We start from the raw sequence: 24,075 nt of genomic DNA, 5'->3' as shown, positions 1-24,075 counted from the left end.
GTTGTTTGGAGAGGACATCGGTTACGTGTCAGATGTGTAGCCAAGCAGTAAAGGGTCGCCATAGCTGCAAATATTAGTCGGTAATATGAGGTGTTGTCAGCCGAAGTCTGATGATCCAGACGACCGTAAGGACGAAGTACGCAAAAGTACCGCTAGGCCGCGCCTCTTTAGCTCAGTGGTAGAGCACTGCACTAGTAAACCAAGGGTCGTGAGTTCCATCCTCAAAGGAAGAAGTCGAATTTTGGAAATCAGTTGCGCGTCGTGGCCGTATAGCAAACAGTATCTGTGATGACGAACAATTAGCGACATGCCTTTTATTAAGAATTACTCTCAGATGTGATTAAGGCGAATGGCGCAGATAAAGCCTTTGCCAAAGCGGTTCAGCATAAGGTGGGACGAGGCATTCTGAATTACATTTTATAGATGTATTTCTCACATATGTCAGAGCCTCTCGCGGTCGTCGTCGTCGTCGTCGTCGTCGTCGTCGTCGCCGCCGCCGCCGCTTCTGCAGAAGTAGCAAATGGCCATCGTGGCAAATGCGGCGAGGCACGCCCTGCCTTCGATTCCGTATGCACAAAGTGTGTGGTCTTGTTTCCCAGTCTATATTTGTTCGGTCACGTAAGAGGTTGAATGTAACGAATGGGTGGGAAAGAGCAAGGGCAGCGGCTGTGTAGAACGAAAACACAAATTATCAGGGGTGTGAGCGTTTCGAGATGAGTCATATACAAGTTGCACTTGGTCGTCAGTGACTGTGTGGCCTAATGGATAATTCGTCGGACTTCGGATCTGAATATTACAGGTTCGAATGCTGTCACGCTCGTGTTTTATCAGTTCTGAAAAAGAAACATACCGTTTTAATGTAGCATTTGAGCAGTACGAAACCGTCTGAATGTTGCTGTTGACCAGTTTCTGCTTGGAGATGCTCTTCAGCTTGAAACACACACTACAAGACCGGTGCTAACTAGCGAAATGGTCGGCAGAGTGCCGTCACCGCGAGTTTCCACTGGCACTTGCACATCTAAAACAACGTCGGAAAGTAACTCGTTCGCCTTTTGAGTCACATCAAGTATGAGTGTTAATTTTGACGCCACTAGCTCTGCAGGTTGTCATGCAATTCCTTACCTCTCAAAAATGATTATGAAATAAAAGTGAAGTACGTGACGAGTGTGACGTTAGGAAAACTTTAGGCAGCATGGAGAGATTCTGTATGGGACCACCCAACTCAAACGAGTACTGTGTGACGTGCTGCCCGGCAGGTATTCACCGAAGCAGCCCGGCTATCTCAGTCGGTAGAGCATGAGACTCTTAATCTCAGGGTCGTGGGTTCGAGCCCCACGCTGGGCGAAACGGAATTTTGTTCCGCTGCAGATGTAAATTACCGTTTTTCTGATTAACGTGATGTAATGGAAATAGCAACTTTAAACTTTGCCTACGTCTCTGTCAGTCGCAAGGAAACTGTATTTGAAGGTGAAGGTGATTTTGTAGACATGTGTGAAAGACATGTTCTGAAATGCAAGTGTTGTTGTTTGGAGAGGACATCGGTTACGTGTCAGATGTGTAGCCAAGCAGTAAAGGGTCGCCATAGCTGCAAATATTAGTCGGTAATATGAAGTGTTGTCAGCCGAAGTCTGATGATCCAGACGACCGTAAGGACGAAGTACGCAAAAGTACCGCTAGGCCGCGCCTCTTTAGGTCAGTGGTAGAGCACTGCACTAGTAAACCAAGGGTCGTGAGTTCCATCCTCAAAGGAAGAAGTCGAATTTTGGAAATCAGTTGCGCGTCGTGGCCGTATAGCAAACAGTATCTGTGATGACGAACAATTAGCGACATGCCTTTTATTAAGAATTACTCTCAGATGTGATTAAGGCGAATGGCGCAGATAAAGCCTTTGCCAAAGCGGTTCAGCATAAGGTGGGACGAGGCAGTCAGAATTACATTTTATAGATTTATTTCTCACATATGTCAGAGCCTCTCGCGGTCGTCGTCGTCGTCGTCGTCGTCGTCGTCGCCGCCGCAGCTTCTGCAGAAGTAGCAAATGGCCATCGTGGCAAATGCGGCGAGGCACGCCCTGCCTTCGATTCCGTATGCACAAAGTGTGTGGTCTTGTTTCCCAGTCTATATTTGTTCGGTCACGTAAGAGGTTGAATGTAACGAATGGGTGGGAAAGAGCAAGGGCAGCGGCTGTGTAGAACGAAAACACAAATTATCAGGGGTGTGAGCGTTTCGAGATGAGTCATATACAAGTTGCACTTGGTCGTCAGTGACTGTGTGGCCTAATGGATAATTCGTCGGACTTCGGATCTGAATATTACAGGTTCGAATGCTGTCACGCTCGTGTTTTATCAGTTCTGAAAAAGAAACATACCGTTTTAATGTAGCATTTGAGCAGTACGAAACCGTCTGAATATTGCTGTTGACCAGTTTCTGCTTGGAGATGCTCTTCAGCTTGAAACACACACTACAAGACCGGTGCTAACTAGCGAAATGGTCGGCAGAGTGCCGTCACCGCGAGTTTCCACTGGCACTTGCACATCTAAAACAACGTCGGAAAGTAACTCGTTCGCCTTTTGAGTCACTTCAAGTATGAGTGTTAATTTTGACGCCACTAGCTCTGCAGGTTGTCATGCAATTCCTTACCTCTCAAAAATGATTATGAAATAAAAGTGAAGTACGTGACGAGTGTGACGTTAGGAAAACTTTAGGCAGCATGGAGAGATTCTGTATGGGACCACCCAACTCAAACGAGTACTGTGTGACGTGCTGCCCGGCAGGTATTCACCGAAGCAGCCCGGCTATCTCAGTCGGTAGAGCATGAGACTCTTAATCTCAGGGTCGTGGGTTCGAGCCCCACGCTGGGCGAAACGGAATTTTGTTCCGCTGCAGATGTAAATTACCGTTTTTCTGATTAACGTGATGTAATGGAAATAGCAACTTTAAACTTTGCCTACGTCTCTGTCAGTCGCAAGGAAACTGTATTTGAAGGTGAAGGTGATTTTGTAGACATGTGTGAAAGACATGTTCTGAAATGCAAGTGTTGTTGTTTGGAGAGGACATCGGTTACGTGTCAGATGTGTAGCCAAGCAGTAAAGGGTCGCCATAGCTGCAAATATTAGTCGGTAATATGAAGTGTTGTCAGCCGAAGTCTGATGATCCAGACGACCGTAAGGACGAAGTACGCAAAAGTACCGCTAGGCCGCGCCTCTTTAGCTCAGTGGTAGAGCACTGCACTAGTAAACCAAGGGTCGTGAGTTCCATCCTCAAAGGAAGAAGTCGAATTTTGGAAATCAGTTGCGCGTCGTGGCCGTATAGCAAACAGTATCTGTGATGACGAACAATTAGCGACATGCCTTTTATTAAGAATTACTCTCAGATGTGATTAAGGCGAATGGCGCAGATAAAGCCTTTGCCAAAGCGGTTCAGCATAAGGTGGGACGAGGCAGTCTGAATTACATTTTATAGATTTATTTCTCACATATGTCAGAGCCTCTCGCGGTCGTCGTCGTCGTCGTCGTCGTCGTCGTCGCCGCCGCAGCTTCTGCAGAAGTAGCAAATGGCCATCGTGGCAAATGCGGCGAGGCATGCCCTGCCTTCGATTCCGTATGCACAAAGTGTGTGGTCTTGTTTCCCAGTCTATATTTGGTCGGTCACGTAAGAGGTTGAATATTACGAATGGGTGGGAAAGAGCAAGGGCAGCGGCTGTGTAGAACGAAAACACAAATTATCAGGGGTGTGAGCGCTTCGAGATGAGTCATATACAAGTTGCACTTGGTCGTCAGTGACTGTGTGGCCTAATGGATAAGGCGTCGGACTTCGGATCTGAAGATTACAGGTTCGAATGCTGTCACCCTCGTGTTTTATCAGTTCTGAAAAAGAAACATACCGTTTTAATGTAGCATTTGAGCAGTACGAAACCGTCTGAATGTTGCTGTTGACCATTTTCTGCTTGGAGATGCTCTTGAGCTTGAAACACACACTACAAGACCGGTGTTAACTAGCGAAATGGTCGGCAGAGTGCCGTCACCGCGAGTTTCCACTGGCACTTGCACATCTAAAACAACGTCGGAAAGTAACTCGTTCGCCTTTTGAGTCACATCAAGTATGAGTGTTAATTTTGACGCCACTAGCTCTGCAGGTTGTCATGCAATTCCTTACCTCTCAGAAATGATTATGAAATAAAAGTGAAGTACGTGACGAGTGTGACGTTAGGAAAACATTAGGCAGCATGGAGAGATGCTGTATGGGACCACCCAACCCAAACGAGTACGGTGTGATGTGCTGCCCGGCAAGTATTCACCGAAGCAGCCCGGCTAGCTCAGTCGGTAGAGCATGAGACCCTTAATCTCAGGGTCGTGTGTTCGAGCCCCACGCTGGGCGAAACGGAATTTTGTTCCGCTGCAGATGTAAATTACCGTTTTTCTGATTAACGTGATGTAATGGAAATAGCAACTTTAAACTTTGCCTACGTCTCTGTCAGTCGCAAGGAAACTGTATTTGAAGGTGAAGGTGATTTTGTAGACATGTGTGAAAGACATGTTCTGAAATGCAAGTGTTGTTGTTTGGAGAGGACATCGGTTACGTGTCAGATGTGTAGCCAAGCAGTAAAGGGTCACCATAGCTGCAAATATTAGTCGGTAATATGAAGTGTTGTCAGCCGAAGTCTGATGATCCAGACGACCGTAAGGACGAAGTACGCAAAAGTACCGCTAGGCCGCGCCTCTTTAGCTCAGTGGTAGAGCACTGGACTAGTAAACCAAGGGTGGTGAGTTCCATCCTCAAAGGAAGAAGTCGAATTTTGGAAATCAGTTGCACGTCGTGGCCGTATAGCAAACAGTATCTGTGATGACGAACAATTAGCGACATGCCTTTTATTAAGAATTACTCTCAGATGTGATTAAGGCGAATGGCGCAGATAAAGCCTTTGCCAAAGCGGTTCAGCATAAGGTGGGACGAGGCAGTCTGAATTACATTTTATAGATGTATTTCTCACATATGTCAGAGCCTCTCGCGGTCGTCGTCGTCGTCGTCGTCGTCGTCGTCGCCGCCGCCGCTTCTGCAGAAGTAGCAAATGGCCATCGTGGCAAATGCGGCGAGGCACGCCCTGCCTTCGATTCCGTATGCACAAAGTGTGTGGTCTTGTTTCCCAGTCTATATTTGTTCGGTCACATAAGAGGTAGAATGTAACGAATGGGTGGGAAAGAGCAAGGGCAGCGGCTGTGTAGAACGAAAACACAAATTATCAGGGGTGTGAGCGTTTCGAGATGAGTCATATACAAGTTGCACTTGGTCGTCAGTGACTGTGTGGCCTAATGGATAAGGCGTCGGACTTCGGATCTGAAGATTACAGGTTCGAATGCTGTCACGCTCGTGTTTTATCAGTTCTGAAAAAGAAACATACCGTTTTAATGTAGCATTTGAGCAGTACGAAACCGTCTGAATGTTGCTGTTGACCATTTTCTGCTTGGAGATGCTCTTGAGCTTGAAACACACAATACAAGACCTGTGTTAACTAGCGAAATGGTCGGCAGAGTGCCGTCACCGCGAGTTTCCACTGGCACTTGCACATCTAAAACAACGTCGGAAAGTAACTCGTTCGCCTTTTGAGTCACATCAAGTATGAGTGTTAATTATGACGCCACTAGCTCTGCAGGTTGTCATGCAATTCCTTACCTCTCAGAAATGATTATGAAATAAAAGTGAAGTACGTGACGAGTGTGACGTTAGGAAAACATTAGGCAGCATGGAGAGATTCTGTATGGGACCACCCAACCCAAACGAGTACTGTGTGACGTGCTGCCCGTCAAGTATTCACCAAAGCAGCCCGGCTAGCTCAGTCGGTAGAGCATGAGACTCTTAATCTCAGGGTCGTGGGTTCGAGCCCCACGCTGGGCGAAACGGAATTTTGTTCCACTGCAGATGTAAATTACCGTTTTTCTGATTAACGTGATGTAATGGAAATAGCAACTTTAAACTTTGCCTACGTCTCTGTCAGTCACAAGGAAACTGTATTTGAAGGTGAAGGTGATTTTGTAGACATGTGTGAAAGACATGTTCTGAAATGCAAGTGTTGTTGTTTGGAGAGGACATCGGTTACGTGTCAGATGTGTAGCCAAGCAGTAAAGGGTCGCCATAGCTGCAAATATTAGTCGGTAATATGAAGTGTTGTCAGCCGAAGTCTGATGATCCAGACGACCGTAAGGACGAAGTACGCAAAGGTACCGCTAGGCCGCGCCTCTTTGGCTCAGTGGTAGAGCACTGGACTAGTAAACGAAGGGTCGTGAGTTCCATCCTCAAAGGAAGAAGTTGAATTTTGGAAATCAGTTGCGCGTCGTGGCCGTATAGCAAACAGTATCTGTGATGACGAACAATTAGCGACATGCCTTTTATTAAGAATTACTCTCAGATGTGATTAAGGCGAATGGCGCAGATAAAGCCTTTGCCAAAGCGGTTCAGCATAAGGTGGGACGAGGCAGTCTGAATTACATTTTATAGATGTATTTCTCACATATGTCAGAGCCTCTCGCGGTCGTCGTCGTCGCCGCCGCAGCTTCTGCCGAAGTAGCAAATGGCCATCGTGGCAAATGCGGCGAGGCACGCCCTGCCTTCGATTCCGTATGCACGATGTGTGTGGTCTTGTTTCCCAGTCTATATTTGGTCGGTCACGTAAGAGGTTGAATGTAACGAATGGGTGGGAAAGAGCAAGGGCAGCGGCTGTGTAGAACAAAAACACAAATTATCAGGGGTGTGAGCGTTTCGAGATGAGTCCTATACAAGTTGCACTTGGTCGTCAGTGACTGTGTGGCCTAATAGATAAGGCTTCGGACTTCGGATCTGAAGATTACAGGTTCGAATGCTGTCACGCTCGTGTTTTATCAGTTCTGAAAAAGAAACATACCGTTTTAATGTAGCATTTGAGCTGTACGAAACCGTCTGAATGTTGCTGTTGACCATTTTCTGCTTGGAGATGCTCTTGAGCTTGAAACACACACTACAAGACCTGTGTTAACTAGCGAAATGGTCGGCAGAGTGCCGTCACCGCGAGTTTCCACTGGCACTTGCACATCTAAAACAACGTCGGAAAGTAACTCGTTCGCCTTTTGAGTCACATCAAGTATGAGTGTTAATTTTGACGCCACTAGCTCTGCAGGTTGTCATGCAATTCCTTACCTCTCAGAAATGATTATGAAATAAAAGTGAAGTACGTGACGAGTGTGACGTTAGGAAAACATTAGGCAGCATGGAGAGATTCTGTATGGGACCACCCAACCCAAACGAGTACTGTGTGACGTGCTGCCCGCCAAGTATTCACCGAAGCAGCCCGGCTAGCTCAGTCGGTAGAGCATGAGACTCTTAATCTCAGGGTCGTGGGTTCGAGCCCCACGCTGGGCGAAACGAAATTTTGTTCCGCTGCAGATGTAAATTACCGTTTTTCTGATTAACGTGATGTAATGGAAATAGCAACTTTAAACTTTGCCTACGTCTCTGTCAGTCGCAAGGAAACTGTATTTGAAGGTGAAGGTGATTTTGTAGACATGTGTGAAAGACATGTTCTGAAATGCAAGTGTTGTTGTTTGGAGGGGACATCGGTTACGTGTCATATGTGTAGCCAAGCAGTAAAGGGTCGCCATTGCTGCAAATATTAGTCGGTAATATGAAGTGTTGTCAGCTGAAGTCTGATGATCCAGACGACCGTAAGGACGAAGTACGCAAAGGTACCGCTAGGCCGCGCCTCTTTAGCTCAGTGGTAGAGCACTGGACTAGTAAACCAAGGGTCGTGAGTTCCATCCTCAAAGGAAGAAGTCGAATTTTGGAAATCAGTTGCGCGTCGTGGCCGTATAGCAAACAGTATCTGTGATGACGAACAATTAGCGACATGCCTTTTATTAAGAATTACTCTCAGATGTGAATAAGGCGAATGGCGCAGATAAAGCCTTTGCCAAAGCGGTTCAGCATAAGGTGGGACGAGGCAGTCTGAATTACATTATATAGATGTATTTCTCACATATGTCAGAGCCTCTCGCGGTCGACGTCGTCGTCGTCGTCGTCGTCGTCGTCGTCGCCGCCGCCACTTCTGCAGAAGTAGCAAATGGCCATCGTGGCAAATGCGGCGAGGCACGCCCTGCCTTCGATTCCGTATGCACAAAGTGTGTGGTCTTGTTTCCCAGTCTATATTTGGTCGGTCACGTAAGAGGTTGAATGTAACGAATGGGTGGGAAAGAGCAAGGGCAGCGGCTGTGTAGAACGAAAACACAAATTATCAGGGGTGTGAGCGTTTCGAGATGAGTCATATACAAGTTTCACTTGGTCGTCAGTGACTGTGTGGCCTAATGGATAAGGCGTCGGACTTCGGATCTGAAGATTACAGGTTCGAATGCTGTCACGCTCGTGTTTTATCAGTTCAGAAAAAGAAACATACCGTTTTAATGTAGCATTTGAGCTGTACGAAACCGTCTGAATGTTGCTGTTGACCATTTTCTGCTTGGAGATGCTCTTGAGCTTGAAACACACACCACAAGACCGGTGTTAACTAGCGAAATGGTCGGCAGAGTGCCGTCACCGCGAGTTTCCACTGGCACTTGCACATCTAAAACAACGTCGGAAAGTAACTCGTTCGCCTTTTGAGTCACATCAAGTATGAGTGTTAATTATGACGCCACTAGCTCTGCAGGTTGTCATGCAATTCCTTACCTCTCAGAAATGATTATGAAATAAAAGTGATGTACGTGACGAGTGTGACGTTAGGAAAACATTAGGCAGCATGGAGAGATTCTGTATGGGACCACCCAACCCAAACGAGTACTGTGTGACGTGCTGCCCGTCAAGTATTCACCAAAGCAGCCCGGCTAGCTCAGTCGGTAGAGCATGAGACTCTTAATCTCAGGGTCGTGGGTTCGAGCCCCACGCTGGGCGAAACGGAATTTTGTTCCGCTGCAGATGTAAATTACCGTTTTTCTGATTAACGTGATGTAATGGAAATAGCAACTTTAAACTTTGCCTACGTCTCTGTCAGTCACAAGGAAACTGTATTTGAAGGTGAAGGTGATTTTGTAGACATGTGTGAAAGACATGTTCTGAAATGCAAGTGTTGTTGTTTGGAGAGGACATCGGTTACGTGTCAGATGTGTAGCCAAGCAGTAAAGGGTCGCCATAGCTGCAAATATTAGTCGGTAATATGAAGTGTTGTCAGCCGAAGTCTGATGATCCAGACGACCGTAAGGACGAAGTACGCAAAGGTACCGCTAGGCCGCGCCTCTTTGGCTCAGTGGTAGAGCACTGGACTAGTAAACGAAGGGTCGTGAGTTCCATCCTCAAAGGAAGAAGTTGAATTTTGGAAATCAGTTGCGCGTCGTGGCCGTATAGCAAACAGTATCTGTGATGACGAACAATTAGCGACATGCCTTTTATTAAGAATTACTCTCAGATGTGATTAAGGCGAATGGCGCAGATAAAGCCTTTGCCAAAGCGGTTCAGCATAAGGTGGGACGAGGCAGTCTGAATTACATTTTATAGATGTATTTCTCACATATGTCAGAGCCTCTCGCGGTCGTCGTCGTCGCCGCCGCAGCTTCTGCCGAAGTAGCAAATGGCCATCGTGGCAAATGCGGCGAGGCACGCCCTGCCTTCGATTCCGTATGCACGATGTGTGTGGTCTTGTTTCCCAGTCTATATTTGGTCGGTCACGTAAGAGGTTGAATGTAACGAATGGGTGGGAAAGAGCAAGGGCAGCGGCTGTGTAGAACAAAAACACAAATTATCAGGGGTGTGAGCGTTTCGAGATGAGTCCTATACAAGTTGCACTTGGTCGTCAGTGACTGTGTGGCCTAATAGATAAGGCTTCGGACTTCGGATCTGAAGATTACAGGTTCGAATGCTGTCACGCTCGTGTTTTATCAGTTCTGAAAAAGAAACATACCGTTTTAATGTAGCATTTGAGCTGTACGAAACCGTCTGAATGTTGCTGTTGACCATTTTCTGCTTGGAGATGCTCTTGAGCTTGAAACACACACTACAAGACCTGTGTTAACTAGCGAAATGGTCGGCAGAGTGCCGTCACCGCGAGTTTCCACTGGCACTTGCACATCTAAAACAACGTCGGAAAGTAACTCGTTCGCCTTTTGAGTCACATCAAGTATGAGTGTTAATTATGACGCCACTAGCTCTGCAGGTTGTCATGCAATTCCTTACCTCTCAGAAATGATTATGAAATAAAAGTGAAGTACGTGACGAGTGTGACGTTAGGAAAACATTAGGCAGCATGGAGAGATTCTGTATGGGACCACCCAACCCAAACGAGTACTGTGTGACGTGCTGCCCGCCAAGTATTCACCGAAGCAGCCCGGCTAGCTCAGTCGGTAGAGCATGAGACTCTTAATCTCAGGGTCGTGGGTTCGAGCCCCACGCTGGGCGAAACGAAATTTTGTTCCGCTGCAGATGTAAATTACCGTTTTTCTGATTAACGTGATGTAATGGAAATAGCAACTTTAAACTTTGCCTACGTCTCTGTCAGTCGCAAGGAAACTGTATTTGAAGGTGAAGGTGATTTTGTAGACATGTGTGAAAGACATGTTCTGAAATGCAAGTGTTGTTGTTTGGAGGGGACATCGGTTACGTGTCATATGTGTAGCCAAGCAGTAAAGGGTCGCCATTGCTGCAAATATTAGTCGGTAATATGAAGTGTTGTCAGCTGAAGTCTGATGATCGAGACGACCGTAAGGACGAAGTACGCAAAGGTACCGCTAGGCCGCGCCTCTTTAGCTCAGTGGTAGAGCACTGGACTAGTAAACCAAGGGTCGTGAGTTCCATCCTCAAAGGAAGAAGTCGAATTTTGGAAATCAGTTGCGCGTCGTGGCCGTATAGCAAACAGTATCTGTGATGACGAACAATTAGCGACATGCCTTTTATTAAGAATTACTCTCAGATGTGAATAAGGCGAATGGCGCAGATAAAGCCTTTGCCAAAGCGGTTCAGCATAAGGTGGGACGAGGCAGTCTGAATTACATTATATAGATGTATTTCTCACATATGTCAGAGCCTCTCGCGGTCGACGTCGTCGTCGTCGTCGTCGTCGTCGTCGTCGCCGCCGCCACTTCTGCAGAAGTAGCAAATGGCCATCGTGGCAAATGCGGCGAGGCACGCCCTGCCTTCGATTCCGTATGCACAAAGTGTGTGGTCTTGTTTCCCAGTCTATATTTGGTCGGTCACGTAAGAGGTTGAATGTAACGAATGGGTGGGAAAGAGCAAGGGCAGCGGCTGTGTAGAACGAAAACACAAATTATCAGGGGTGTGAGCGTTTCGAGATGAGTCATATACAAGTTTCACTTGGTCGTCAGTGACTGTGTGGCCTAATGGATAAGGCGTCGGACTTCGGATCTGAAGATTACAGGTTCGAATGCTGTCACGCTCGTGTTTTATCAGTTCAGAAAAAGAAACATACCGTTTTAATGTAGCATTTGAGCTGTACGAAACCGTCTGAATGTTGCTGTTGACCATTTTCTGCTTGGAGATGCTCTTGAGCTTGAAACACACACCACAAGACCGGTGTTAACTAGCGAAATGGTCGGCAGAGTGCCGTCACCGCGAGTTTCCACTGGCACTTGCACATCTAAAACAACGTCGGAAAGTAACTCGTTCGCCTTTTGAGTCACATCAAGTATGAGTGTTAATTATGACGCCACTAGCTCTGCAGGTTGTCATGCAATTCCTTACCTCTCAGAAATGATTATGAAATAAAAGTGATGTACGTGACGAGTGTGACGTTAGGAAAACATTAGGCAGCATGGAGAGATTCTGTATGGGACCACCCAACCCAAACGAGTACTGTGTGACGTGCTGCCCGTCAAGTATTCACCAAAGCAGCCCGGCTAGCTCAGTCGGTAGAGCATGAGACTCTTAATCTCAGGGTCGTGGGTTCGAGCCCCACGCTGGGCGAAACGGAATTTTGTTCCGCTGCAGATGTAAATTACCGTTTTTCTGATTAACGTGATGTAATGGAAATAGCAACTTTAAACTTTGCCTACGTCTCTGTCAGTCACAAGGAAACTGTATTTGAAGGTGAAGGTGATTTTGTAGACATGTGTGAAAGACATGTTCTGAAATGCAAGTGTTGTTGTTTGGAGAGGACATCGGTTACGTGTCAGATGTGTAGCCAAGCAGTAAAGGGTCGCCATAGCTGCAAATATTAGTCGGTAATATGAAGTGTTGTCAGCCGAAGTCTGATGATCCAGACGACCGTAAGGACGAAGTACGCAAAGGTACCGCTAGGCCGCGCCTCTTTGGCTCAGTGGTAGAGCACTGGACTAGTAAACGAAGGGTCGTGAGTTCCATCCTCAAAGGAAGAAGTTGAATTTTGGAAATCAGTTGCGCGTCGTGGCCGTATAGCAAACAGTATCTGTGATGACGAACAATTAGCGACATGCCTTTTATTAAGAATTACTCTCAGATTTGATTAAGGCGAATGGCGCAGATAAAGCCTTTGCCAAAGCGGTTCAGCATAAGGTGGGACGAGGCAGTCTGAATTACATTTTATAGATGTATTTCTCACATATGTCAGAGCCTCTCGCGGTCGTCGTCGTCGCCGCCGCAGCTTCTGCAGAAGTAGCAAATGGCCATCGTGGCAAATGCGGCGAGGCACGCCCTGCCTTCGATTCCGTATGCACGATGTGTGTGGTCTTGTTTCCCAGTCTATATTTGGTCGGTCACGTAAGAGGTTGAATGTAACGAATGGGTGGGAAAGAGCAAGGGCAGCGGCTGTGTAGAACAAAAACACAAATTATCAGGGGTGTGAGCGTTTCGAGATGAGTCCTATACAAGTTGCACTTGGTCGTCAGTGACTGTGTGGCCTAATAGATAAGGCGTCGGACTTCGGATCTGAAGATTACAGGTTCGGATGCTGTCACGCTCGTGTTTTATCAGTTCTGAAAAAGAAACATACCGTTTTAATGTAGCATTTGAGCTGTACGAAACCGTCTGAATGTTGCTGTTGACCATTTTCTGCTTGGAGATGCTCTTGAGCTTGAAACACACACTACAAGACCTGTGTTAACTAGCGAAATGGTCAGCAGAGTGCCGTCACCGCGAGTTTCCACTGGCACTTGCACATCTAAAACAACGTCGGAAAGTAACTCGTTCGCCTTTTGAGTCACATCAAGTATGAGTGTTAATTTTGACGCCACTAGTTCTGCAGGTTGTCATGCAATTCCTTACCTCTCAGAAATGATTATGAAATAAAAGTGAAGTACGTGACGAGTGTGACGTTAGGAAAACATTAGGCAGCATGGAGAGATTCTGTATGGGACCACCCAACCCAAACGAGTACTGTGTGACGTGCTGCCCGGCAAGTATTCACCGAAGCAGCCCGGCTAGCTCAGTCGGTAGAGCATGAGACTCTTAATCTCAGGGTCGTGGGTTCGAGCCCCACGCTGGGCGAAACGAAATTTTGTTCCGCTGCAGATGTAAATTACCGTTTTTCTGATTAACGTGATGTAATGGAAATAGCAACTTTAGACTTTGCCTACGTCTCTGTCAGTCGCAAGGAAACTGTATTTGAAGGTGAAGGTGATTTTGTAGACATGTGTGAAAGACATGTTCTGAAATGCAAGTGTTGTTGTTTGGAGGGGACATCGGTTACGTGTCAGATGTGTAGCCAAGCAGTAAAGGGTCGCCATAGCTGCAAATATTAGTCGGTAATATGAAGTGTTGTCAGCTGAAGTCTGATGATCCAGACGACCGTAAGGACGAAGTACGCAAAGGTACCGCTAGGCCGCGCCTCTTTAGCTCAGTGGTAGAGCACTGGACTAGTAAACCAAGGGTCGTGAGTTCCATCCTCAAAGGAAGAAGTCGAATTTTGGAAATCAGTTGCGCGTCGTGGCCGTATAGCAAACAGTATCTGTGATGACGAACAATTAGCGACATGCCTTTTATTAAGAATTACTCTCAGATGTGAATAAGGCGAATGGCGCAGATAAAGCCTTTGCCAAAGCGGTTCAGCATAAGGTGGGACGAGGCAGTCTGAATTACATTATATAGATGTATTTCTCACATATGTCAGAGCCTCTCGCGGTCGACGTCGTCGTCGTCGTCGTCGTCGTCGTCGTCGTCGTCGTCGTCGTCGCCGCCGCCACTTCTGCAGAAGTAGCAAATGGCCATCGTGGCAAATGCGGCGAGGCACGCCCTGCCTTCGATCCCGTATGCACAAAGTGTGTGGTCTTGTTTCCCAGTCTATATTTGGTCGGTCACGTAAGAGGTTGAATGTAACGAATGGGTGGGAAAGAGCAAGGGCAGCGGCTGTGTAGAACGAAAACACAAATTATCAGGGGTGTGAGCGTTTCGAGATGAGTCATATACAAGTTTCACTTGGTCGTCAGTGACTGTGTGGCCTAATGGATAAGGCGTCGGACTTCGGATCTGAAGTTTACAGGTTCGAATGCTGTCACGCTCGTGTTTTATCAGTTCAGAAAAAGAAACATACCGTTTTAATGTAGCATTTGAGCTGTACGAAACCGTCTGAATGTTGCTGTTGACCATTTTCTGCTTGGAGATGCTCTTGAGCTTGAAACACACACCACAAGACCGGTGTTAACTAGCGAAATGGTCGGCAGAGTGCCGTCACCGCGAGTTTCCACTGGCACTTGCACATGTAAAACAACGTCGGAAAGTAACTCGTTCGCCTTTTGAGTCACATCAAGTATGAGTGTTAATTTTGACGCCACTAGCTCTGCAGGTTGTCATGCAATTCCTTACCTCTCAGAAATGATTATGAAATAAAAGTGAAGTACGTGACGAGTGTGACGTTAGGAAAACATTAGGCAGCATGGAGAGATTCTGTATGGGACCACCCAACCCAAACGAGTACTGTGTGACGTGCTGCCCGGCAAGTATTCACCGAAGCAGCCCGGCCAGCTCAGTCGGTAGAGCATGAGACTCTTAATCTCAGGGTCGTGGGTTGGAGCCCCACGCTGAGCGAAACGGAATTTTGTTCCGCTGCAGATGTAAATTACCGTTTTTCTGATTAACGTGATGTAATGGAAATAGCAACTTTAAACTTTGCCTACGTCTCTGTCAGTCGCAAGGAAACTGTATTTGAAGGTGAAGGTGATTTTGTAGACATGTGTGAAAGACATGTTCTGAAATGCAAGTGTTGTTGTTTGGAGAGGACATCGGTTACGTGTCAGATGTGTAGCCAAGCAGTAAAGGGTCGCCATAGCTGCAAATATTAGTCGGTAATATGAAGTGTTGTCAGCCGAAGTCTGATGATCCAGACGACCGTAAGGACGAAGTACGCAAAAGTACCGCTAGGCCGCGCCTCTTTAGCTCAGTGGTAGAGCACTGGACTAGTAAACCAAGGGTCGTGAGTTCCATCCTCAAAGGAAGAAGTCGAATTTTGGAAATCAGTTGCGCGTCGTGGCCGTATAGCAAACAGTATCTGTGATGACGAACAATTAGCGACATGCCTTTTATTAAGAATTACTCTCAGATGTGATTAAGGCGAATGGCGCAGATAAAGCCTTTGCCAAAGCGGTTCAGCATAAGGTGGGACGAGGCAGTCTGAATTACATTTTATAGATGTATTTCTCACATATGTCAGAGCCTCTCGCGGTCTTCGTCGTCGTCGTCGTCGTCGTCGTCGTCGTCGTCGCCGCCGCCGCCGCCGCCGCCGCTTCTGAAGAAGTAGCAAATGGCCATCGTGGCAAATGCGGCGAGGCACGCCCTGCCTTCGATTCCGTATGCACAAAGTGTGTGGTCTTGTTTCCCAGTCTATATTTGGTCGGTCACGTAAGAGGTTGAATGTAACGAATGGGTGGGAAAGAGCAAGGGCAGCGGCTGTGTAGAACGAAAACACAAATTATCAGGGGTGTGAGCGTTTCGAGATGAGTCATATACAAGTTTCACTTGGTCGTCAGTGACTGTGTGGCCTAATGGATAAGGCGTCGGACTTCGGATCTGAAGATTACAGGTTCGAATGCTGTCACGCTCGTGTTTTATCAGTTCAGAAAAAGAAACATACCGTTTTAATGTAGCATTTGAGCTGTACGAAACCGTCTGAATGTTGCTGTTGACCATTTTCTGCTTGGAGATGCTCTTGAGCTTGAAACACACACCACAAGACCGGTGTTAACTAGCGAAATGGTCGGCAGAGTGCCGTCACCGCGAGTTTCCACTGGCACTTGCACATATAAAACAACGTCGGAAAGTAACTCGTTCGCCTTTTGAGTCACATCAAGTATGAGTGTTAATTTTGACGCCACTAGCTCTGCAGGTTGTCATGCAATTCCTTACCTCTCAGAAATGATTATGAAATAAAAGTGAAGTACGTGACGAGTGTGACGTTAGGAAAACATTAGGCAGCATGGAGAGATTCTGTATGGGACCACCCAACCCAAACGAGTACTGTGTGACGTGCTGCCCGGCAAGTATTCACCGAAGCAGCCCGGCCAGCTCAGTCGGTAGAGCATGAGACTCTTAATCTCAGGGTCGTGGGTTGGAGCCCCACGCTGAGCGAAACGGAATTTTGTTCCGCTGCAGATGTAAATTACCGTTTTTCTGATTAACGTGATGTAATGGAAATAGCAACTTTAAACTTTGCCTACGTCTCTGTCAGTCGCAAGGAAACTGTATTTGAAGGTGAAGGTGATTTTGTAGACATGTGTGAAAGACATGTTCTGAAATGCAAGTGTTGTTGTTTGGAGAGGACATCGGTTACGTGTCAGATGTGTAGCCAAGCAGTAAAGGGTCGCCATAGCTGCAAATATTAGTCGGTAATATGAAGTGTTGTCAGCCGAAGTCTGATGATCCAGACGACCGTAAGGACGAAGTACGCAAAAGTACCGCTATGCCGCGCCTCTTTAGCTCAGTGGTAGAGCACTGGACTAGTAAACCAAGGGTCGTGAGTTCCATCCTCAAAGGAAGAAGTCGAAATTTGGAAATCAGTTGCGCGTCGTGGCCGTATAGCAAACAGTATCTGTGATGACGAACAATTAGCGACATGCCTTTTATTAAGAATTACTCTCAGATGTGATTAAGGCGAATGGCGCAGATAAAGCCTTTGCCAAAGCGGTTCAGCATAAGGTGGGACGAGGCAGTCTGAATTACATTTTATAGATGTATTTCTCACATATGTCAGAGCCTCTCGCGGTCGTCGTCGTCGTCGTCGTCGTCGTCGTCGTCGTCGTCGTCGCCGCCGCCGCTTCTGAAGAAGTAGCAAATGGCCATCGTGGCAAATGCGGCGAGGCACGCCCTGCCTTCGATTCCGTATGCACAAAGTGTGTGGTCTTGTTTCCCAGTCTATATTTGGTCGGTCACGTAAGAGGTTGAATGTAACGAATGGGTGGGAAAGAGCAAGGGCAGCGGCTGTGTAGAACGAAAACACAAATTATCAGGGGTGTGAGCGTTTCGAGATGAGTCATATACAAGTTTCACTTGGTCGTCAGTGACTGTGTGGCCTAATGGATAAGGCGTCGGACTTCGGATCTGAAGATTACAGGTTCGAATGCTGTCACGCTCGTGTTTTATCAGTTCAGAAAAAGAAACATACCGTTTTAATGTAGCATTTGAGCTGTACGAAACCGTCTGAATGTTGCTGTTGACCATTTTCTGCTTGGAGATGCTCTTGAGCTTGAAACACACACCACAAGACCGGTGTTAACTAGCGAAATGGTCGGCAGAGTGCCGTCACCGCGAGTTTCCACTGGCACTTGCACATGTAAAACAACGTCGGAAAGTAACTCGTTCGCCTTTTGAGTCACATCAAGTATGAGTGTTAATTTTGACGCCACTAGCTCTGCAGGTTGTCATGCAATTCCTTACCTCTCAGAAATGATTATGAAATAAAAGTGAAGTACGTGACGAGTGTGACGTTAGGAAAACATTAGGCAGCATGGAGAGATTCTGTATGGGACCACCCAACCCAAACGAGTACTGTGTGACGTGCTGCCCGGCAAGTATTCACCGAAGCAGCCCGGCCAGCTCAGTCGGTAGAGCATGAGACTCTTAATCTCAGGGTCGTGGGTTGGAGCCCCACGCTGAGCGAAACGGAATTTTGTTCCGCTGCAGATGTAAATTACCGTTTTTCTGATTAACGTGATGTAATGGAAATAGCAACTTTAAACTTTGCCTACGTCTCTGTCAGTCGCAAGGAAACTGTATTTGAAGGTGAAGGTGATTTTGTAGACATGTGTGAAAGACATGTTCTGAAATGCAAGTGTTGTTGTTTGGAGAGGACATCGGTTACGTGTCAGATGTGTAGCCAAGCAGTAAAGGGTCGCCATAGCTGCAAATATTAGTCGGTAATATGAAGTGTTGTCAGCCGAAGTCTGATGATCCAGATGACCGTAAGGACGAAGTACGCAAAAGTACCGCTAGGCCGCGCCTCTTTAGCTCAGTGGTAGAGCACTGGACTAGTAAACCAAGGGTCGTTAGTTCCATCCTCAAAGGAAGAAGTCGAAATTTGGAAATCAGTTGCGCGTCGTGGCCGTATAGCAAACAGTATCTGTGATGACGAACAATTAGCGACATGCCTTTTATTAAGAATTACTCTCAGATGTGATTAAGGCGAATGGCGCAGATAAAGCCTTTGCCAAAGCGGTTCAGCATAAGGTGGGACGAGGCAGTCTGAATTACATTTTATAGATGTATTTCTCACATATGTTAGAGCCTCTCGCGGTCGTCGTCGTCGTCGTCGTCGTCGTCGTCGTCGTCGTCGTCGTCTCCGCCGCTTCTGAAGAAGTAGCAAATGGCCATCGTGGCAAATGCGGCGAGGCACGCCCTGCCTTCGATTCCGTATGCACAAAGTGTGTGGTCTTGTTTCCCAGTCTATATTTGGTCGGTCACGTAAGAGGTTGAATGTAACGAATGGGTGGGAAAGAGCAAGGGCAGCGGCTGTGTAGAACGAAAACACAAATTATCAGGGGTGTGAGCGTTTCGAGATGAGTCATATAAAAGTTGCACTTGGTTGTCAGTGACTGTGTGGCCCAATGGATAAGGCGTCGGACTTCGGATCTGAAGATTACAGGTTCGAATGCTGTCACGCTCGTGTTTTATCAGTTCAGAAAAAGAAACATACCGTTATAATGTAGCATTTGAGCTGTACGAAACCGTCTGAATGTTGCTGTTGACCATTTTCTGCTTGGAGATGCTCTTGAGCTTGAAACACACACCACAAGACCGGTGTTAACTAGCGAAATGGTCGGCAGAGTGCCGTCACCGCGAGTTTCCACTGGCACTTGCACATGTAAAACAACGTCGGAAAGTAACTCGTTAGCCTTTTGAGTCACATCAAGTATGAGTGTTAATTTTGACGCCACTAGCTCTGCAGGTTGTCATGCAATTCCTTACCTCTCAGAAATGATTATGAAATAAAAGTGAAGTACGTGACGAGTGTGACGTTAGGAAAACATTAGGCAGCATGGAGAGATTCTGTATGGGACCACCCAACCCAAACGAGTACTGTGTGACGTGCTGCCCGGCAAGTATTCACCGAAGCAGCCCGGCCAGCTCAGTCGGTAGAGCATGAGACTCTTAATCTCAGGGTCGTGGGTTGGAGCCCCACGCTGAGCGAAACGGAATTTTGTTCCGCTGCAGATGTAAATTACCGTTTTTCTGATTAACGTGATGTAATGGAAATAGCAACTTTAAACTTTGCCTACGTCTCTGTCAGTCGCAAGGAAACTGTATTTGAAGGTGAAGGTGATTTTGTAGACATGTGTGAAAGACATGTTCTGAAATGCAAGTGTTGTTGTTTGGAGAGGACATCGGTTACGTGTCAGATGTGTAGCCAAGCAGTATTGGGTCGCCATAGCTGCAAATATTAGTCGGTAATATGAAGTGTTGTCAGCCGAAGTCTGATGATCCAGACGACCGTAAGGACGAAGTACGCAAAAGTACTGCTAGGCCGCGCCTCTTTAGCTCAGTGGTAGAGCACTGGAATAGTAAACCAAGGGTCGTGAGTTCCCTCCTCAAAGGAAGAAGTCGAGTTTTGGAAATCAGTTGCGCGTCGTGGCCGTATAGCAAACAGTATCTGTGATGACGAACAATTAGCGACATGCCTTTTATTAAGAATTACTCTCAGATGTGATTAAGGCGAATGGCGCAGATAAAGCCTTTGCCAAAGCGGTTCAGCATAAGGTGGGACTAGGCAGTCTGAATTACATTATATAGATGTATTTCTCACATATGTCAGAGCCTCTCGCGGTCGTCGTCGTCGTCGTCGTCGTCGTCGTCGTCGTCGTCGTCGTCGCCGCTTCTGAAGAAGTAGCAAATGGCCATCGTGGCAAATGCGGCGAGGCACGCCCTGCCTTCGATTCCGTATGCACGAAGTGTGTGGTCTTGTTTCCCAGTCTATATTTGGTCGGTCACGTAAGAGGTTGAATGTAACGAATGGGTGGGAAAGAGCAAGGGCAGCGGCTGTGTACAACGAAAACACAAATTATCAGGGGTGTGAGCGTTTCGAGATGAGTCATATACAAGTTGCACTTGGTCGTCAGTGACTGTGTGGCCTAATGGATAAGGCGTCGGACTTCGGATCTGAAGATTACAGGTTCCAATGCTGTCACGCTCGTGTTTTATCAGTTCAGAAAAAGAAACATACCGTATTAATGTAGCATTTGAGCTGTACAAAACCGTCTGAATGTTGCTGTTGACCATTTTCTGCTTGGAGATGCTCTTGAGCTTGAAACACACACCACAAGACCGGTGTTAACTAGCGAAATGGTCGGCAGAGTGCCGTCACCGCGAGTTTCCACTGGCACTTGCACATGTAAAACAACGTCGGAAAGTAACTCGTTCGCCTTTTGAGTCACATCAAGTATGAGTGTTAATTTTGACGCCACTAGCTCTGCAGGTTGTCATGCAATTCCTTACCTCTCAGAAATGATTATGAAATAAAAGTGAAGTACGTGACGAGTGTGACGTTAGGAAAACATTAGGCAGCATGGAGAGATTCTGTATGGGACCACCCAACCCAAACGAGTACTGTGTGACCTGCTGCCCGGCAAGTATTCACTGAAGCAGCCCGGCCAGCTCAGTCGGTAGAGCATGAGACTCTTAATCTCAGGGTCGTGGGTTGGAGCCCCACGCTGAGCGAAACGGAATTTTGTTCCGCTGCAGATGTAAATTACCGTTTTTCTGATTAACGTGATGTAATGGAAATAGCAACTTTAAACTTTGCCTACGTCTCTGTCAGTCGCAAGGAAACTGTATTTGAAGGTGAAGGTGATTTTGTAGACATGTGTGAAAGACATGTTCTGAAATGCAAGTGTTGTTGTTTGGAGAGGACATCGGTTACGTGTCAGATGTGTAGCCAAGCAGTAAAGGGTCGCCATAGCTGCAAATATTAGTCGGTAATATGAAGTGTTGTCAGCCGAAGTCTGATGATCCAGACGACCGTAAGGACGAAGTACGCAAAAGTACCGCTAGGCCGCGCCTCTTTAGCTCAGTGGTAGAGCACTGGACTAGTAAAACAAGGGTCGTGAGTTCCATCCTCAAAGGAAGAAGTCGAATTTTGGAAATCAGTTGCACGTCGTGGCCGTATAGCAAACAGTATCTGTGATGACGAACAATTAGCGACATGCCTTTTATTAAGAATTACTCTCAGATGTGATTAAGGCGAATGGCGCAGATAAAGCCTTTGCCAAAGCGGTTCAGCATAAGGTGGGACGAGGCAGTCTGAATTACATTATATAGATGTATTTCTCACATATGTCAGAGCCTCTCGCGGTCGTCGTCGTCGTCGTCGCCGCCGCCGCTTCTGCAGAAGTAGCAAATGGCCATCGTGGCAAATGCGGCGAGGCACGCCCTGCCTTCGATTCCATATGCACAAAGTGTGTGGTCTTGTTTCCCAGTCTATATTTGGTCGGTCACGTAAGAGGTTGAATGTAACGAATGGGTGGGAAAGAGCAAGGGCAGCGGCTGTGTAGAACGAAAACACAAATTATCAGGGGTGTGAGCGTTTCGAGATGAGTCATATACAAGTTGCACTTGGTCGTCAGTGACTGTGTGGCCTAATGGATAATTCGTCGGACTTCGGATCTGAAGATTACAGGTTCGAATGCAGTCACGCTCGTGTTTTATCAGTTCTGAAAAAGAAACATACCGTTTTAATGTAGCATTTGAGCAGTACGAAACCGTCTGAATGTTGCTGTTGACCATTTTCTGCTTGGAGATGCTCTTGAGCTTGAAACACACACTACAAGACCGGTGTTAACTAGCGAAATGGACGGCAGAGTGCCGTCACCGCGAGTTTCCACTGGCACTTGCACATCTAAAACAACGTCGGAAAGTAACTCGTTCGCCTTTTGAGTCACATCAAGATTGAGTGTTAATTATGACGCCACTAGCTCTGCAGGTTGTCATGCAATTCCTTACCTCTCAGAAATGATTATGAAATAAAAGTGAAGTACGTGACGAGTGTGACATTTGGAAAACATTAGGCAGCATGGAGAGATTCTGTATGGGACCACCCAACCCAAACGAGTACTGTGTGACGTGCTGCCCGGCAAATATTCACCGAAGCAGCCCGGCTAGCTCAGTCGGTAGACCATGAGACTCTTAATCTCAGGGTCGTGGGTTCGAACCCCACGCTGGGCGAAACGGAATTTTGTTCCGCTGCAGATGTAAATTACCGTTTTTCTGATTAACGTGATGTAATGGAAATAGCAACTTTAAACTTTGCCTTCGTCTCTGTCAGTCGCAAGGAAAGTGTATTTAAAGGAGAAGGTGATTTTGTAGACATGTGTGAAAGACATGTTCTGAAATGCAAGTGTTGTTGTTTGGAGAGGACATCGGTTACGTGTCAGATGTGTAGCCAAGCAGTAATGGGTCGCCATAGCTGCAAATATTAGTCGGTAATATGAAGTGTAGTCAGCTGAAGTCTGATGATCCAGACGACCGTAAGGACGAAGTACGCAAAAGTACCGCTAGGCCGCGCCTCTTTAGCTCAGTGGTAGAGCACTGGACTAGTAAACCAAGGGTCGTGAGTTCCATCCTCAAAGGAAGTCAGTTGCGCGTCGTGGCCGTATAGCAAACAGTATCTGTGATGACGAACAATTAACGACATGCCTTTTATTAAGAATTACTCTCAGATGTGATTAAGGCGAATGGCGCAGATAAAGCTTTGCCAAAGCGGTTCACCATAAGGTGGGACGAGGCAGTCTGAATTACATTATATAGATGTATTTCTCACATATGTCAGAGCCTCTCGCGATCGTCGTCGTCGTCGTCGACGCCAGCGCCGCTTCTGTAGAAGTAGCAAATGGCCATCGTGGCAAATGCGGCGAACACGCCCTGCCTTCGATTCCGTATGCACAAAGTGTGTGGTCTTGTTTCCCAGTCTATATTTGGTCGGTCACGTAAGAGGTTGAATGTAACGAATGGGTGGGAAACAGCACGGGCAGCGGCTGTGTAGAACGAAAACACAAATTATCAGGGGTGTGAGCGTTTCGAGATGAGTCATATACAAGTTGCACTTGGGCGTCAGTGACTGTGTGGCCTAATGGATAAGGCGTCGGACTTCGGATCTGAAGATTACAGGTTCGAATGCAGTCACGCTCGTGTTTTATCAGTTCTGAAAAAGAAACATACCGTTTTAATGTAGCATTTGAGCAGTACGAAACCGTCTGAATGTTGCTGTTGACCATTTTCTGCTTGGAGATGCTCTTGAGCTTGAAACACACACTACAAGACCGGTGTTAACTAGCGAAATGGTCGGCAGAGTGCCGTCACCGCGAGTTTCCACTGGCACTTGCACATCTAAAACAACGTCGGAAAGTAACTCGTTCGCCTTTTGAGTCACATCAAGTATGAGTGTTAATTTTGACGCCACTAGCTCTGCAGGTTGTCATGCAATTCCTTACCTTTTAGAAATGATTATGAAATAAAAGTGAAGTACGTGACGAGTGTGACATTAGGAAAACATTAGGCAGCATGGAGAGATTCTGTATGGAACCACCCAACCCAAACGAGTACTGTGTGACGTGCTGCCCGGCAAGTATTCACCGAAGCAGCCCGGCCAGCTCAGTCGGTAGAGCATGAGACTCTTAATCTCAGGGTCGTGGGTTGGAGCCCCACGCTGGGCGAAATGGAATTTTG

The 24,075-nt window shown here is 46.9% G+C and overlaps 16 non-coding genes across 16 annotated transcripts; all 16 read left to right on the top strand.

Annotated features, from left to right (window-relative positions):
* Positions 1-1,271: 1,271 nt before the first annotated feature.
* Positions 1,272-1,344, top strand: Trnak-cuu (transfer RNA lysine (anticodon CUU)). Its single transcript has one exon. It is a non-coding gene; the product is annotated as a tRNA-Lys (tRNA).
* A 1,442-nt stretch (positions 1,345-2,786) lies between these two features.
* On the top strand, positions 2,787-2,859 carry Trnak-cuu (transfer RNA lysine (anticodon CUU)). Its single transcript has one exon. It is a non-coding gene; the product is annotated as a tRNA-Lys (tRNA).
* Positions 2,860-4,301: 1,442 nt separating this feature from the next.
* Positions 4,302-4,374, top strand: Trnak-cuu (transfer RNA lysine (anticodon CUU)). The gene has a single exon. It is a non-coding gene; the product is annotated as a tRNA-Lys (tRNA).
* Positions 4,375-5,816: 1,442 nt separating this feature from the next.
* Trnak-cuu (transfer RNA lysine (anticodon CUU)) lies at positions 5,817-5,889 on the top strand. The gene has a single exon. It is a non-coding gene; the product is annotated as a tRNA-Lys (tRNA).
* A 1,424-nt stretch (positions 5,890-7,313) lies between these two features.
* Positions 7,314-7,386, top strand: Trnak-cuu (transfer RNA lysine (anticodon CUU)). The gene has a single exon. It is a non-coding gene; the product is annotated as a tRNA-Lys (tRNA).
* Positions 7,387-8,834: 1,448 nt separating this feature from the next.
* Positions 8,835-8,907, top strand: Trnak-cuu (transfer RNA lysine (anticodon CUU)). Its single transcript has one exon. It is a non-coding gene; the product is annotated as a tRNA-Lys (tRNA).
* Positions 8,908-10,331: 1,424 nt separating this feature from the next.
* Trnak-cuu (transfer RNA lysine (anticodon CUU)) lies at positions 10,332-10,404 on the top strand. The gene has a single exon. It is a non-coding gene; the product is annotated as a tRNA-Lys (tRNA).
* A 1,448-nt stretch (positions 10,405-11,852) lies between these two features.
* Trnak-cuu (transfer RNA lysine (anticodon CUU)) lies at positions 11,853-11,925 on the top strand. Its single transcript has one exon. It is a non-coding gene; the product is annotated as a tRNA-Lys (tRNA).
* Positions 11,926-13,349: 1,424 nt separating this feature from the next.
* Positions 13,350-13,422, top strand: Trnak-cuu (transfer RNA lysine (anticodon CUU)). The gene has a single exon. It is a non-coding gene; the product is annotated as a tRNA-Lys (tRNA).
* A 1,463-nt stretch (positions 13,423-14,885) lies between these two features.
* Positions 14,886-14,958, top strand: Trnak-cuu (transfer RNA lysine (anticodon CUU)). The gene has a single exon. It is a non-coding gene; the product is annotated as a tRNA-Lys (tRNA).
* Positions 14,959-16,421: 1,463 nt separating this feature from the next.
* Positions 16,422-16,494, top strand: Trnak-cuu (transfer RNA lysine (anticodon CUU)). Its single transcript has one exon. It is a non-coding gene; the product is annotated as a tRNA-Lys (tRNA).
* Positions 16,495-17,948: 1,454 nt separating this feature from the next.
* Trnak-cuu (transfer RNA lysine (anticodon CUU)) lies at positions 17,949-18,021 on the top strand. The gene has a single exon. It is a non-coding gene; the product is annotated as a tRNA-Lys (tRNA).
* A 1,454-nt stretch (positions 18,022-19,475) lies between these two features.
* Trnak-cuu (transfer RNA lysine (anticodon CUU)) lies at positions 19,476-19,548 on the top strand. The gene has a single exon. It is a non-coding gene; the product is annotated as a tRNA-Lys (tRNA).
* Positions 19,549-20,999: 1,451 nt separating this feature from the next.
* Positions 21,000-21,072, top strand: Trnak-cuu (transfer RNA lysine (anticodon CUU)). Its single transcript has one exon. It is a non-coding gene; the product is annotated as a tRNA-Lys (tRNA).
* Positions 21,073-22,502: 1,430 nt separating this feature from the next.
* Positions 22,503-22,575, top strand: Trnak-cuu (transfer RNA lysine (anticodon CUU)). The gene has a single exon. It is a non-coding gene; the product is annotated as a tRNA-Lys (tRNA).
* A 1,414-nt stretch (positions 22,576-23,989) lies between these two features.
* Trnak-cuu (transfer RNA lysine (anticodon CUU)) lies at positions 23,990-24,062 on the top strand. The gene has a single exon. It is a non-coding gene; the product is annotated as a tRNA-Lys (tRNA).
* The last annotated feature ends 13 nt before the right edge of the window (positions 24,063-24,075 follow it).

The sequence above is a fragment of the Schistocerca gregaria genome, chromosome 8 (assembly GCF_023897955.1).
Source record: "Schistocerca gregaria isolate iqSchGreg1 chromosome 8, iqSchGreg1.2, whole genome shotgun sequence".
NCBI classification, from domain to species: domain Eukaryota; kingdom Metazoa; phylum Arthropoda; class Insecta; order Orthoptera; family Acrididae; genus Schistocerca; species Schistocerca gregaria.
The sequence above is the reverse complement of the archived record's forward strand: the minus strand, read 5'-3'. Positions and strand labels throughout refer to the sequence as shown.